This window comes from Pezoporus occidentalis, unplaced genomic scaffold (assembly GCF_034315485.1).
Source record: "Pezoporus occidentalis ecotype Australia unplaced genomic scaffold, CSIRO_AGI_Poc_V1 ctg8, whole genome shotgun sequence".
Taxonomy (NCBI): Eukaryota; Metazoa; Chordata; class Aves; order Psittaciformes; family Psittacidae; genus Pezoporus; species Pezoporus occidentalis.
This window is the reverse complement of record NW_026916158.1, coordinates 9,733,797-9,749,331: the sequence shown is the minus strand read 5'-3', so window position 1 is coordinate 9,749,331 and position 15,535 is coordinate 9,733,797. Positions and strand designations below refer to the sequence as shown.

General features: G+C 41.1%; 1 long non-coding RNA gene across 1 annotated transcript; it reads right to left on the bottom strand.

The window, feature by feature from the left end:
• Positions 1 to 1,777: 1,777 nt before the first annotated feature.
• Positions 1,778 to 15,475, bottom strand: LOC134155724 (uncharacterized). Its single transcript, XR_009961699.1, has 7 exons — positions 15,177 to 15,475; positions 14,882 to 15,008; positions 12,355 to 12,467; positions 12,031 to 12,145; positions 9,540 to 9,695; positions 4,322 to 4,404; positions 1,778 to 1,911 (listed from the first exon to the last, which is right to left on the bottom strand). It is a non-coding gene; the product is annotated as an uncharacterized LOC134155724 (long non-coding RNA).
• Between the last annotated feature and the right edge of the window lie 60 nt (positions 15,476 to 15,535).

Below are 15,535 nucleotides of genomic sequence, written 5' to 3'. Positions count from 1 at the left end.
GGCACAAGAAATGGTAGTAAGTATATAACTGGACTGAATGTTTACTAAATCATCACCAGCTTGACATGACATCCAGGATCTCAGGACAACTTGGATGCACTGTCACAGTATTAACTAGTTCCATCAGAATATCTTGACTACTTTTATCTTGACTACTTTTATTTAGTTATATGGTTTAAATATGTGATAGCTGCAAAGATATGTGATGAATCCTATAACATATAAAGAAAGGTCTGAGTTTCAGCTCTAAAAAGACCTTTTAGTACATAACTGCACAAGACACTTGATTAAAATTCAGTGTAAACCTTGAAGGTAGTCCAAATGCAGCTTTCCTCCTACTTTGCTTTGTTCTCCTTCTCACCAAGTCTTGGTGCCCGAAGTTGAAAGTTCAGTTGTTTCCAGCTTAGCTGCTGCAAGCTCCTAGAAACTGAGCAGTAACTCAGACAAGAACTCAGCTGTGGCCAGCAGGCATACTTACAGAGAGCTGATGCCTGATAGCAAGAGATTAGGAGTAATGCATGTTCCAACAGCTCAGTTTGTTCATGTGTTTAGTCCTGTCTCCTGAAGTGCTTCCTCGCCTGCACCTAGAACCTTCATTCCTTGGTTATTTCACAAAGGAGTTTAGGGCACTTTGCACATTGTAGGATCAGACCAAGTACTTGTAACAATATTTCACCTGTGCATAGTAAGAAGTCAGCCTTCTAAAAGAAGATACTCAGTAAGTATGTCTACTTATCTTCATTAAATCAGTATGACTAGCTACTTTTTGTAGATAGCTTTGTTTTCCCCTCCTAAAATTAGACTTCATCTGCCCATTGCAAGACTGCCTTGTTTCTGATGGCCATCAAAGCATTCAAATGTAACCTTTTAAATAAAAAAAAACAGCCAAACTCAAATAACAGAACCTATAGTCATTTGTATCCTGCTTTGATAGATCTGGGAACTATTAGCAGGTCAGTATTTTGGCCAATAGTCTCAGGAATAAATAGAGGTTTTGTCTCCCTAGTTTAACACCTCTTAAAGGATGTGTGTCCAGCATTTCTTAAAGCCCAAACCTGTTTAAGGATGTTTCATGATGCATAAAAGTTACAGATAAGTTGAGTTTCTTAACCTTCATCTAAGTAATTCTAAAACTGCATCCCTAGCCAAAGCATAAAGGCTATTGTGGGTTTAAATCTCCACAAACGAAAAAGAAATGCTTTTTCTTTACAATATTATTTTGTAGTGTTTGTTCCTCAATTTTTTTTTAATCTCATACCAAACTTTATTAAAAACCTTTACAAATAAAAATATTAGAAGTAGATAAACCTCCGTTAAACTTTTTAAGCTGCTATGATCTGCCACAATGATGTTGTTAAAAAAAATAGCTATTTCAATGTTCTCTTATTTATGATGTTCAGAACCTGAAAGTACAACATACTTGGTGTGAATGCATTCATATCTCATGCATGACCATTTTTTTTGCTATTTTTCCCTGTGCAGGTGAAAGATCTTGTAAGATCTAATTAGAAAGTGTGATTGAGATGTGCTATCAAAATGAAGAACAAATAAATAAAGTGAAATATATCTGTGATTTTTTTTTTTTTTTTCCACAGGACCATGAGAAAATGATTTTATTTTCTGATGTGCAGCATTTCCAATTTGAGTTTTCACTTAGCAGAGGTCAGTGAAACAAAACAGGAGACCTTAGAGTTCCTGAAGAAATGTTGGAACCAAAGTCAAGGTGGTTATTTTCAAGGCAGGAAACCTTGCCTGTGTGTCTGTGGGCTGTGAGGGTGACCTCCTCTTACTTCATTTCTGCCAAATGTAATGGTGACCACACCTGCTGGTGTTGAATAGTGGACAATACCTGCACTAGTGCTGCTGTTCTCTTTCAAGATGGAGAGTGGAGCTCATGTTCTCCATTCTGATCTATAAAAATATTTTTATATGTTTATAAATCATGTCCATTTTTGAAATCTGTTTTAGCCAGTGAAAGTCCTAGTTCCGTTTTCATTCCTATGTGCCCTCCTTTCACATTCTTTCTGAACTGTTACCCACTTTCTTCCCTTTCTGTCTCATTTGTTAATGGTCATAGCAGCACAACTTTTGAAATACCTAAATGTGAGGCTTTGCCATTTTGTCCAGCAGGGTCCAGTGACTTTCACAGAATACAAAGCTTTTCTCCTGCTGAAAAAGTACTAGGCAAAAAAATCTTCAAAGGACTTACAAGCCTATTTTTGTCAGCAGGAGTCATACTTCTGCCTGTATTAAATGCATTAAAAACAGGCTGGGCCTCATAGAACAATTTTTCCAGTCATGCTTTCTTAGATTTAATAATAAGTGCCTGTGGAGGGCTTGGGAGGACCAGGACAGTGCCTCCCATGGCCAGGTACAGCTGCACATCTCATCCCATGCCACGTGGCGCTGCAAGAGGATGCACAGTGAGCACCCACTGCTGCCTGTGCTGCCCTTCCACCGGCACTGAGCTGCCACCCGAGGACTGACAAAGGGGCTGGCACAAAATTGTCAACAGCATCTTCAAATGGCATTTGATGAAGATGTGAGGCATCTCAATTCAAGCATTAATGTACTATAGATACAACACACTTCTTTTGCAGATACATGGTGCCGCTGAGTATTTATGCAAATAGGGCTGGCTGATGAAAAAACTCAGAAGAGCCAAGCTTAGAAACCGAGCCTGGTGCCAAGCACATCTCTGATTGCACTGAATGCCTCCATGGTGCTGGAGCTGTATTTCCCTGTTCCCACTGCAGCAGCCTACTACACACCTCCTACCCTCAATTGCACGACCGAAGCAGCAGTTTTATTTTGTTCATCTCCATGGGAAGCACAAATGTTCATGCTTTCATTTTTTTCTGGCACTAATCCAGTGGCATTTATTTCTTCTATAAGTGTTGTTTAAATTGTTAGTAGCACATCACTAATATAAGACTTAAGTTTTACCCCTAATATAAATTTAATAATTTTTCACAATGATTTTCTATAGCATTTTAAAGTGTTTATCAACTCTTCAAGAGGAAGACAGGCAAAAGAAAACAAAAAAAAAAAAAAAGAAACCCTGCAATAGCTCCTTTTAAACTGTTTTTTACAGAAACTCTAATGTAAATAACTCCTTGTGACTTTATATAAGCAAGAAAATACTAAATATTTCTATCACAACCACTTGTTCTTTTCTGAGGCACAACCTCTACAAAACCACAGCACTTCCCATCATAAGACATTCTAAGGATATAGGAGAGGCAGAGTTCATTAGAGAACATAAATATTAAGAGGTTTAAAACAACATTTCAAAATTTAAATTTAAAACAAGAATAATTGGGGTTACAGAAAACTACCTCTCCCACAAACACTGCCAATATTAGGACAGGTGTGGTACACGCAGTGCCATCAAGATGTGGGATTCAGAGTAGGGCAAAGGAATAAAGAAAGGGAATTTTTACTGTTAACCTAGTAATTTCATTACAATTGGAGAGGTTTTTAATTATGATAATTCACACTATAGACAGCAGAGGGAGCATGTTTCTAGAAACACACTGTAAAACCGAAAGCATTATTGTGGGAACTGCACCAAAACAGATGTGGCAACCCAGCCCCTGACTTGTGAATTCATGGATAGACATATGTAAAACTCATGCTAATTGGAAATTACCAAGATTTCTTGCAAAATACACAGATAACCTCATAACCTTTCCTCAGCATGAATCATTTTCAGTGCTTGGCATGCCATGAAGACTTTTTTCCGGTATTACCTGCTATTAGTTGACATTTTGCAAACCAGTTGGGGCATGTGTGGTTATTCAGGTCTCGCTGACAGTGTCTGTGCATGTTTCTAGTTTGCAAATCTAAAAGGGTGAGGAAGTGCACCAAGGGCAGGTCTGCCTTGCTGCACTGAGGGCATTGCTATGTAGTCATGGGCAGTTTTATTTTCAGGACTATCATCTCCACTGCCTTCATACAGCTCTGGCTTTATCAGTGATGGATTGCATGGAGGCATAGCAGCATCTCCAAAAATCTATGGAGAGCTGTGAGTGCCCCTGGAAATGGTTCCATTTTAACCCCTAGGGGTAATACCTGGAGAAGTGGGTCTATTACTTTGTGCCATGGCATTTCTGCTCTTTTAATGGTGCATAAAGCAACTCATTTGTAAGTAAAAGGCAGTTTTTACAGGCTTCTGATGCTACAAGGAGGAAAGGGCCTTTCTTAAAGAGCCCCGCTGGCAAAGCAGCCCTGACAGTGCTCTGCGGTCCATGGGAGCCAGTGTTACTTGCCACAGTCAGAAGTTGATGTTTGCATTATTTTAGTGATCAGATGAATTAACCTTTGATGTTTTCACCATCTGGCAGATGCACACACTCCACGCTGTTAGCTGCCATTGCATTTGCTGCTCCAGCACATTCATTCCTGGTGCAAATGTGCTGTGGGTTATGAAATCCTGCAAAGTAGAAACAGCTCAGCAAAGCAGCAGGATACATTTAGCATGACTGTATCTACTTAGGAGGGTTTTTTTCGTCCACCCAAAAATCCCCTGCAGAAAAGCATGAAAAGGCAGGAGTCTGAAAACTGCCTCACCTCCCCGCTGTAGCCTGAGAGGCTGGGTGCAAGGGGTCATGGCCTGTGCTGAGCAGTGGGACTCCAAAAACTTTTGTGTTTCCTTTTGCATTCCTATTTTTCATCACCATTTCCTCTGCAAAAGTGGAACAGAGCTTACCAGATTTTCAAAATATCATACCATTTGGGGGTGGCTAGTAGGTCGAGAGAGGTCCTCCTTCCCCTCTACTCTGCCCTGGTGAGACCCCATCTGGAATATTGTGTCCAGTTCTGGGCCCCTCAGTTCAAGAAGGACAGGGAGCTGCTGGAGAGAGTCCAGCGCAGGGCAACTAAGATGAGTAAGGGAGTGGAGCATCTCCCTTATGAGGAAAGACTGAGGGAGCTGGGTCTCTATAGTTTGGAGAAGAGGAGGCTGAGGGGTGACCTTATAAGTGTCTATAAATATATAAAGGGGGAGTGTCACGAGGATGGAGCCAGGCTCTACTCAGTGGCAAACAATGATAGGACAAGGGGTAATGGGTACAAACTGGAACACAAGAGGTTCCACTTAAACTTGAGAAGAAACTTCTTCTCAGTGAGGGTGACGGAACACTGGAACAGGCTCCCCAGGGAGGTTGTGGAGTCTCCTTCCCTGGAGACATTCAAAACCCGCCTGGACACATTCCTGTGTAACCTTATCTAGGTGTTCCTGCTCCGGCAGGGGGATTGGACTAGATGATCTTTCGAGGTCCCTTCCAGTCTCTAGCATACTGTGATACTGTGATACCATTACATTTCAAACCCGGCTTTTGATTGTCTGTGTGGATAGCCAAGATGCTATTTGTTATTTTACAGTCACTGCAATGAATCGGAGGCACAGGTTCCAGACTTAAACTGACTTTAAACCTGGTTTTGAGCATAAAGAGCCAGCTGCTTAGTTCAGGTCTTGTATAATCCACTCAAATTTATGTGGCTAATCAGAAATCACATCATGGGTTTGCATTTAATGTCATAATGGCATACAGACAGGGCATCTTGTATACAAGGACTGTCTTTGGACACAGATATAGACTTCATTGGGTGTTGTCCAACTCCACAAGAGAATTATGAAAATCAAACACAAGGCTATAAATGTGAAAATGGCCTATGAAATTGCATGTCCCACCAGGAATGATACGGAGAAGCTGGTGAAACAAAAGCTTTTAGCCTGAGCCAATGTATATATTTAAGCACACTCTAAGGAGCTACTTATTATAAATCACATTTGTCTGTCCTTATACATACACACATATATATGTATATATATGTTGCATAGTAGAAACCTAGAACCACTTCATTGAGAATTATAGACTGACTCAGAGTTTAAAATGGTCCTCTGAATCAGACTAAAATGATGCTATTGGCATAAAGTTGGGCTCAGGCCTTCTATTTTAATGAGCAGCAGCATCTTGATTTCTTGGGCTGGTGATCTTCTCACCTGAATTTCCAACGGAGTGACTAATTTTAAGCAAGATATAAAAACATCTGCTAACCTGTCACCTTGAGGCAGAGGCATATGCTTACTTCCACCAGCCACCCATCCCATCTCTTTGGGCCTTTACTTCAAAATGTAAATCCCAATTTTCACCTAATTTTCAGTGTCACTTTGAAATGCAACTTTATCCTGACTAGAGTTTGTTCTTACCGTGGCACCTCTCCTGTGCCTGCCTGGAACAGTATCTTCTGAGCTGTGAAAACTGGTTTACTGTTTGCATATTAACCCAGCAGAGCTGACACAGCTGGGTGCTCTTCCTTATAAAACTTCCTCAACAGACTTGTTTTACTAACCTGCAGTCTGTTAAGGGTAGCAAGGTTAAATCAGCACCTCTTTGGTGACAGGGGTCACCAAACTTTACTTGCAGGCGGATGGCAACTCAGCTTGACTCTATTTCAGTTTCCAGAGCTGGAGTTGTGAGCAAAACAAAATGATCTTTCAACTTTCAAATCAATGAGGGCAGAGCAGTCATTAAAAGCTAGTATGTGCCAAGATCCATAATGAAATTTTGCAATCACTCATTTTCCAGAAGAAAAACAAGTTAGAGCAAAAGGTGCTTTTCCTGTTAATGCCTCATCCTTTCCCTAAGTAAAGTCTCAGGAGCCAGTGGATCTTGTCTGAGTGATAAAGGGGGCATTTGACGGGGGAGGAGAGGAGTGTTTAAAAAGCAACAACATCAGCAAGGGTTAGAGATCAGCTGGGGTAGCCATTCATGCCCTGCTAGTCATGGCAGCAGGAGCCCTCCCATGGACAGACCCCTGCTTCAGGAGCAGGGGTGGCTGTTGACTCCCAGGCAGAGCTGTGGGGAATTCCATTTCTTGTGTGAGTCCTCCATTCTCCTGAGCAGCACCTGGGTGCCTGCCAGCTCTTTATAAATGGTGAGGCAAAACAATGAGGGCGTTTACTTATTTAGACTTGCAGGAAGAGATTGTGAATTTAATCAAAACAGCTGCCAAAAGCTGGGATTCATGACCAGCCTGGCGCTCAAGCACATTCATTTCACTTGAACTGTGTGATTTCTATGGCATGCCTGTGCAATCACAACCCAACCATTCACCAGAGTGTCTACAGTGTTTGTTCAGGTAAGGGGTTTAGTATGTAAACACATCATCATGAGCTGGCACTTGCAGTACTGAAGCAGGTTTGCTATTTTCTTCCTTGACAGTGTTCATAGAATCATAGAATCATAGAATCATTAGGGTTACCCCTTGTCCTATCACTACAGTCTCTAATACAACACTCAAGTTGCTGCAGGCTTGGGAGCATGGAGTGTCCTCTGAAAATACTATGCTTCTCATAGTAGCTGAAGTGACTTAGCTATTTAATAAAGAAGAAATTAGATGACTCAAATACTGTCATTTTAGGACCTTAACTACAGTCTGCTGCAGCCAACAGAGAAACTGATGCTGTCCTAAGGAGCTCTGGGCCCATGTCTGATGGAGAGGGAACCCTGAGACCGCAGTAGTGGGTTGCTGCAGCCTCAGCCATAAAGGTGTATGAGCACCCAGCGTCTCTTGAGCTTTGTCACAATGAGGTTTGAACAGGGATAAAACTAACGCAGATTATAAAACTTTTGCCCATGTATTTATAGTTGCTTCATCTAATGCATTGATGAAGGAGCCTCTGAGTGCAAGGACAGCAGTAACTGGAACAAACAAACAGGGCATAAATGGGGTATTACTATACTCTTTTGAGCAGGCAAACTGCAACAAAGGTAGGTAAGGTCAAAACTGTCAGACTTGGTGCTTTCTGCTAGTTCAATAAATTAATCAGCCAAGGAAAGAAGAATGTGGGACTGCCATCCTTTACATGCTCCGCCCCTCCACTCAGATGGCTTTCTGTTCCCTGAAATGTTTGAAAACAAGCCAGTAAAGAGTGCTACAAATATTAAATGAGCCTGCTGCTCATAACTACTAAGGACGAAGGTTGGGTGAAATGCCCTGCCTGTTTTCCGACTCAGCCTGAGCTGCCGTGCAGCCCTGGAGTCACCATAAACGAGAGGTCAGCATCACTTTCACAAAGCCATAAAGAAAACATCTTGGGAAACATTAGGAACTAGTGCAAATCAGGATAGGTTTGCTCTTCAGCAAAACCTTGCTAGATATATCCAGATTTGTTTTTACAAATCCCTTACAATTATGGAAAAGAGTACTTTTACGTGCTTTGAACTATCCTATGTATCTGAAGTTTTGGTTTCCCTGAGTGTATTTATGTTTTCTCTCTGATTTATCTTGAGCAATAACTGTTAAGTAAAATGAGTCCAGCTGGGCAAAGTTGCCTAGTTTTATACATTCTTTTACAACCCTTATCAGGACTAACAAGAAGGGGTAAAATGTTGCAATCAAACAACCCACAGAGATACTGCCAGTCCTGACGCTGCCATCCTTTTTTTGCCTGTAATTTCAGTTTTTTATCACTACTGGGATTTATTGTGTCAGGTATTTAACAGGTTTCCCACGCAGCACAGCATGAAGGGCTGGAAATGCAGGCCCCGGCTAATTAAAAAGTCACCTTTTTTCCAGCCTGATCTGTTTTAATTCTGCAGAGGTGCCAGCGTATGTGTCTTTCATCACCTAACTGCAGAGGCAGATATACCACCACAGAGCCTGACCTCTGGATTTACCTTTCATTCTTACCTTTTTATTTCTTCTGCCTGTACCTCTTTGTGCTTTAGACATTGGCTTTCTGTGCGAAGCTTTCTTGGCAGCCACAGGTGGAGAGGTTTAAACTGAGTGCAACAGGGGTTTCTGTGAGGTCTTTGCAATAAAGAGGCAGCAAGTCTCTCTTTCAATGGTCTGTTTCTATTAGAGGTTGAGATGTATTTTTCAATTATTTTTTTGCAAGCAATTAATACAACTCTAAGCATGTATATTCTCACCATAAAAAGGCCCTAAAATGCTGTGGTTTTAGAGGCACTAGCATTATGCATTCTCAGGCTCACTGGTAAGGCAAGTAATCTGAGTTTGCATGGTTAATATCATTTTAGGCTTTTTCATGTTTGTTTAGGATTTGGGTTTGGGGGGGGGGTGTTATATTTTTACAGGGAAATAACCACAGGAATCCAAGTGCTGTGTCCAACAGCAATGCATTTCCTGGCTTTCCAATTTACCAAAACTACATTCCCAGTGAGAATTTTGCTTTTATTTGACCATTTATTTTAATCTGAGAATGAAGAGTGAGGGACATGTGCACTTCCCTTGCCTAAGCATGCTCCTCAGAGGATACCACTGACATGGCTCACAAGCCTGTAGTCCCTGTTGAGGTTTGTAGGTAGGAAGGATCTGCCCAGATCAGCATCACCTGAACTTCCTCTCTGTACATCTCATCACAGTTGGAGACAATTTTGTTTATACGCAATAATTTCCGTAGTGCACCAAGCCAAACTTGTCTGTCTAAAACATTATCTAATAACATTGTCTAGGTATCTGCAACTGTTATTCAAGCTACAAAATGTTTTCTTAATTCAAGTTCAGACCATACTCATCAAGAAAAGTCAGGTGAGGTTTTCCAGTATGGTGACATCTTCCTTTCCTCTTCTTATGTGATCAGGCATGCAACTTGCTTATTCCAGTTAACGTAGTCTTTAGAGAAAAATAAAATCCATATATGAAACCTAATAACACAGGTAGATCTGCAGGGATTAACAATATGAAGGAGAACATTGTCAAGCATATAATGATATTTTTTTGTATGTTTGCTACATCTAATGCTTTTAATTGCATTTTTCAGTTTAATTCTAGTAGCCAAAGGCTCAATGCACAAGGCAAATAAAAAGACAGGATAATTGGCATGCCCAAGTGCTCCTTTTCAACATAAATCAAGCAGACAGCAAATATGAGTCGAGCAAAGAGATCATTGTGTTGCAGTTTAATTCACACAAGATTATGCCAAAATTAATTTTACACTGAAGGACGGAAAAACAGACCTGGGAAATGCATTGAAAATGTCAGGAGGGACTGGAGCTACAGTATCCTCCCTTCCACATTAACATTTCACACAGAAGAGAAAGCTTGTAAGCAGACAGATCAGGGAGGAATAGGATCAGATAGAGCCATCTTGCTGGTGTACTTCTTCATTCCCTGCATTTGCCTGAAGATGCATTACTAAAAGATTATTTTGCAATTACGGGTGCAATTACTAGAAGGCTTTTGAAACAGAAAGATCTTCCTACAAACCCAACAGAAGCAACGGATTTTATTATCCATGCCCAGCTGTTTTGTTTTATAAGACATCAGCCCTGTGAGTACATGCAGAGGTGAACTATCACACTATTTCAGTTGGCACTACACAGCAGTTCGTATGTACACAAGGAGCTGCAAGGTAATGATTTTGACTCTAAGCCCTCTAGGGCTAAGATTATCTTTATGGGCTTAGACAAATACAGAAATACATTACCAGAGCTTTAGTTTTAAGTCCATCAGAGTTGCAAGGTGAAATAAGCAAAATGATAAGTACTTTTCCTTGAGTTTCAAGACAAGGTGAGTTTTCTCCTGTTTGATGTACAAGTTCAGCCAGAGTAAGTTCAGAACTGCTAACTTCCATTAAGCATAGTAATTCATTGTTTGAGTCCTATGCACCTTTTGTTTGAAGACAGAATAAATAGGTATTCCTACTTATCAACACTGCAGAGCTTACACAATTTCTCTTTGAGAAAGCTTGATTCTCTGGAGCTTTGCATGGCAGCAGCTGAAACACAGCTGGGCAAATTCCCTGCTAGTGTTATTTGAAATATTTCTATTAACTTTGTGAGAGTTTCACCCCTTTATCCCAGCACAGTCAACCCTACTGCATGTACGTTACATTCTGAGTTCCAAAAATTTGGCAGATCTTCACCAGGTTTTTTTAGGCATTTTTACTAACCATAAAGAAAGATGTCTGTATTTGGCTTCTCCACAGATTATCTGGCCACCTAACCTAAAAAAAAAACAACACTAAAGTGATCCTGTTGATCACATCTAGATTTGGAAAGCTACACTGCATTGAGTACAGTATTTCCAGGCTGTAAGCCATAAAGCAAGGCTGTTCCTGCTGCAGTTCACATGGCTTTTCCTACGAACTGGAATGAGGGCAGGACCACGTCCAATGCGTGGTCCAAAGACACTCACACATATTTCAAAACCCCAAAATCATCAGCTGTAAAAACAAAACATTTGTGGAAACTCCAGTCAGGGAGCAAGCTGCCAAAAGAAAATTATTCTTTGTGTATGCAGAGTTGTTTTTGCTCCGTGGCCTGGCCCAGGACAAGGACAGGTGAGTCCTAGTTCAAGGGAAACAGTGGGATCAGGCATCTGTTTGACAGTCCCTTTTCAGCACCAACAAGGCATTAATTTGACTTTGCTTTAATGTAACGTTACACCCTAACATTGCAGGGCTTGTTCCAATAGATTCCTTCTGGTATTACTGAAGACCAGCTCCTGAAGGGTATAATATTTCTCCCTGGCTCAATGATAATTCCATTAGCTGGGTAATTCTCCCAGCACAAACTGTGTCCTTGCATTAGTTCTGCAATCTCTGCGGGGATCGCTTATGCAGCTGGGTCTTAGTGCATTTGCCTGCTGATGTCTCAAGTGCAGTGTAAAGCATCTTTACATGCTTTTACATTTACTTTACAAACTTCAGTTCAGGTTGGCATTACCGTGAGCACTTCTCTACAGTCAAAACAGTGGTGTTATAAGGGATGAAACCAGATGTTTCATGTTTATCCAGTATCGGCGATTTCGTAACACTTAGCTTGCAAGTCATGACTAGATTATTTCAGCTGCCAACGGCACAGCCCAAGCATCAAGCTGTGTTCCCTCTACTCAATGCACTCAGCTCTGAACTGAGTAGCAGGAACGTTAAAATACCACAACTAGGAAGAAATTACTCAGAAATATATTTGAAATATGGAATATATATTTGAATTATATATTCAAAATATAGAATATATATTCAAAACCTGGATTTCACAAATAAGCAATACATACCATAAGAATGCTCCTTAGGGCACAGAAGTTCAGTCTCTGAAGCATTAAGCTCTGTACTGATGCACAAGTGAAGCGTGATGCTGACCACCAGCTGACCTTTGTGCCGATGCTGCCTCTGTCAGGATAAAGCACAGATCCCTCGGCAACTATACAGATTTGGCAGCATTAATACTGTTAGGTTAATTAATAGTGTCTTAAGCTGAAAACAGCCTAAGGCCTTTATATTTACTTGAACTGATGCTTCCCAGACCTGACATTTCTATTGAGAAGTATGTATCTTGTCCTCAATCACTCAACATTTACACCCTGCTCACTTTCTCTTACCTTTACAAGACTTTTGCACTCTGCTGTAACTGCTGAGACTCCACCAAAGAGCACAAATCAGGTGAGAAACTTTGGAAGCCAGGTTGGACATTATGCCTTCTACCTGCATGAATCTGAGGAAAAAAAAAAAAAAAGGAGAATACAACAGATTTTGAAAGACCTGCAAAGTCTACAGGTCAATGTAAATAACACTATGTAAAACCACGACAAACATACATCAAGCCAGGCTGTCAGAAACAGCAAAATAACCTGATGAGGATTTTGGAGAGCTACATGTTTACCAAAGAGTGAACAGCATTTGCTTGAAAAATATGTTCTTAGGATAAGAAACTTTAACATCAGGTGTCTTATAGGCAAAACAGATAACTGGTTCAACTACAGTAGTACTCTGAGGCTGAATGTCATCCAGAGTATTTAAACCACAACAAACAAAATTTTGCCAAGTGCACCAAACTATATGACTGTATGCTGGTAGGAATTACACAGACCGTGTGCAGCAATTCAAATGTTTGTATATTTAGACAGTAGTGCATTCATTCATATACCTCTGTATCTACGCAGGCATGGAGATTTTAAGTCTGAGCAGCAGCATGTGCCAGGATTATCTGATTAGTAGGCTTTTTTAAGTAATCTGTTTCTCCTAACATCCCTTCCCTGTGCAATAAAGCAGAGGTTTGTCAAGGCATCAATAATTCAGCCTTAAAAGTCAATTCTCACAAAGTGCTCTTCAGGCATGAATTCTTCATAATCCGCCCGTGGGGTAGTTGGGAGCTGAGATTTCTTTCACCTGATGGTTCCCTTGAAGACAGGGACACACTGTGGTAGAAAAGCTGAATAATTTGGCTAAAGTTAGAGAAAAATGCCAACAAAGAGCCCAGTGCAGCTTTCAGGAGCTCTGGGCTGGCAGGTCTCTCCCCAGACCACACAACTCCATCAGTCTGATGCAGTTTACTGCACATAACATAGAAAGAGGTAAATAATCAAGCATCGATTAATAAATGTATACTTGCTAAAGAAAACAGAAGTACTGTTTCCAGCCCTAAAAACTGCAATAACTTCAGAGCTCAGAAAAACTCAAAAGCAAAGGAAGGGAAGATCAGATGCTTTCTCTTCAGACCTTTGGGGACCTGGCAGCCTATTGCTGCAGGGAAGATGCAGTCATTCAGACTTCAGCCAGATCTAGCCATGAAATCATAAGGTCAGAGGGGTTTCGTTTTTTTTCTTTCCATGTACTCCATCATGAGCAGTGACAAGATCTGCTGGATTCTGGAGGCTCACCCCACAAGACATGTTACATCTGGACTGGTTCTAAGGAGGGGAATGAACAGAACCAATAACTCACAAACTTCTTTCTAGAGGGATGCAGGCAAGCACCAGCAGCTTAAATGTCAGACTGAAGACACAGCTCCCACCTGTTGCATGCTTGCAAGTCATGCCCTCATGGTACAGCATCATTAAAGTGCTTTGCTCACGAACAAGTCTCCAGATTTAAAACCGTTAGGTGGCTGCAAGGATCAGACACAGCCTGAGTCAGACAGACTGAAAACCAGGATAAAGAATGAGGAATGCAATTTACCCTTCAGACCCTTGTTCTGGTTTACAAAGTGCAAATGAAGCAGAAGTTACTGCTTTTTCCTACAAATCTTGCCTTAGGACCATTTATAAAAACCTGGAGATGTCCTGCATCACATTTTAGGAGTCATCATCCAGAGCTTCTGGCAGTCAGCTGGCTGGAGATAGTACCTCTCTTTGAAACAGAGACATTCAAAAGAAGGAAAGAGGTTGTTAAAACTTCTCTGATGTGCAACAGCTTACTTTCTGAGTAAGGCAATGATGCTTCTGTGAATTCAGTGCCTCTAACCTTCATAAGGATTCAGTGTTGAACAAAACTCATTCACTTTTGACACAAAAAAACTTAGAATACAAACCGACTTGTTGGATGGTTGCACCAAATCCTCGCAGCTCTTTTACCATCTGGCAGATTCAGGGTTATAATTCTCAAAGGAAACAGAATTGACCTGATTCCTGCAACACCAGTGTTGCTCTTGTTCTGTCTGCAATGCTGTTTGTGATGATGGGAATCAGGCTGGCATCAGAGGCATGTTTGGCAGAGATGGAGCACTGCTAATCTACAATGGGACCTGAATCTCGGCTCACATCTACATTGGTCCTGTTGAAAGGGGGGCCTGCTCCTACACAGCACACAATGGAAGCAGGAAAGTACGCACTTGCTTGGAGGAGAGAAGGGGATTCCTCTGTGTGCTTAACCAGATGAAGCATAAAAATCCACATAAGGAGCTGTGGCCCTGTGAATACTGGGACTTGACTGAGTTCTTTCAAAACAATAGGGTGCCTCATCTGCAGGCAGGAAGCAGTGCTTGAAAAGGGAGGTTTTACAAACAGTGCCCTCATATCTGGTTTCCTTCTTACCAAAACTTTCCTGCCTGCCAGCTTCTATCTCCTGCTGCTGTACCCCTCCTCCAGGCTCAGACCCCAGCCCTTGCCCTGCTCTGTGCATATTTACTACCTTGGTTAACTCAGGGATGTTGAATTCTTTGCGGGAAACTTCAAAGCACTCTACTGCATTGTCCTGCTAATGATTTGTAAGCATATTATCTGCAATCTCTGCCATCCCCATCCAGCTATTGTGCTCCCTGTGGAATGTGGCCATGTCACAATGCAAAACAAGCACAAGAAAATAAAACAGATTACTACTAAACCCACCAGTTTTCTAGAAACATAAGCAATTATACAACATACATTCTCATACAATAGGCTCATCTGCCATCAGGAACTTTCAGGATCTATCTTCTTTCCCATACCTGCACACATCAGTTTTCAGGAATATGTGTAATTCTTTCTCAAAGAATTTGATTCATTCTCAATGTGGACATAGGTGGCAAATCTGAGACTGCTAGAGGCACGGTTGGGGAGAGCTGCTGCGCATCTGCAGTTACATCCTTGAGTGATCCTGGAAAAAAATTCTGAGCAGAGGAAGAGGATATGACCATAAAAAACCAGGCCATATATGGAATATTTATAAGATATTTCTAACTTCCACCTTTCAATGTCTTGTAAAGACAACAAAATTACTGTTTAATAATAGGTTCCAGCTACAAAAAAGGGCTCTCTAAACAAGCATCCATTGCTTGTGGACAGTTCAGTTTAAACCAACACAAAA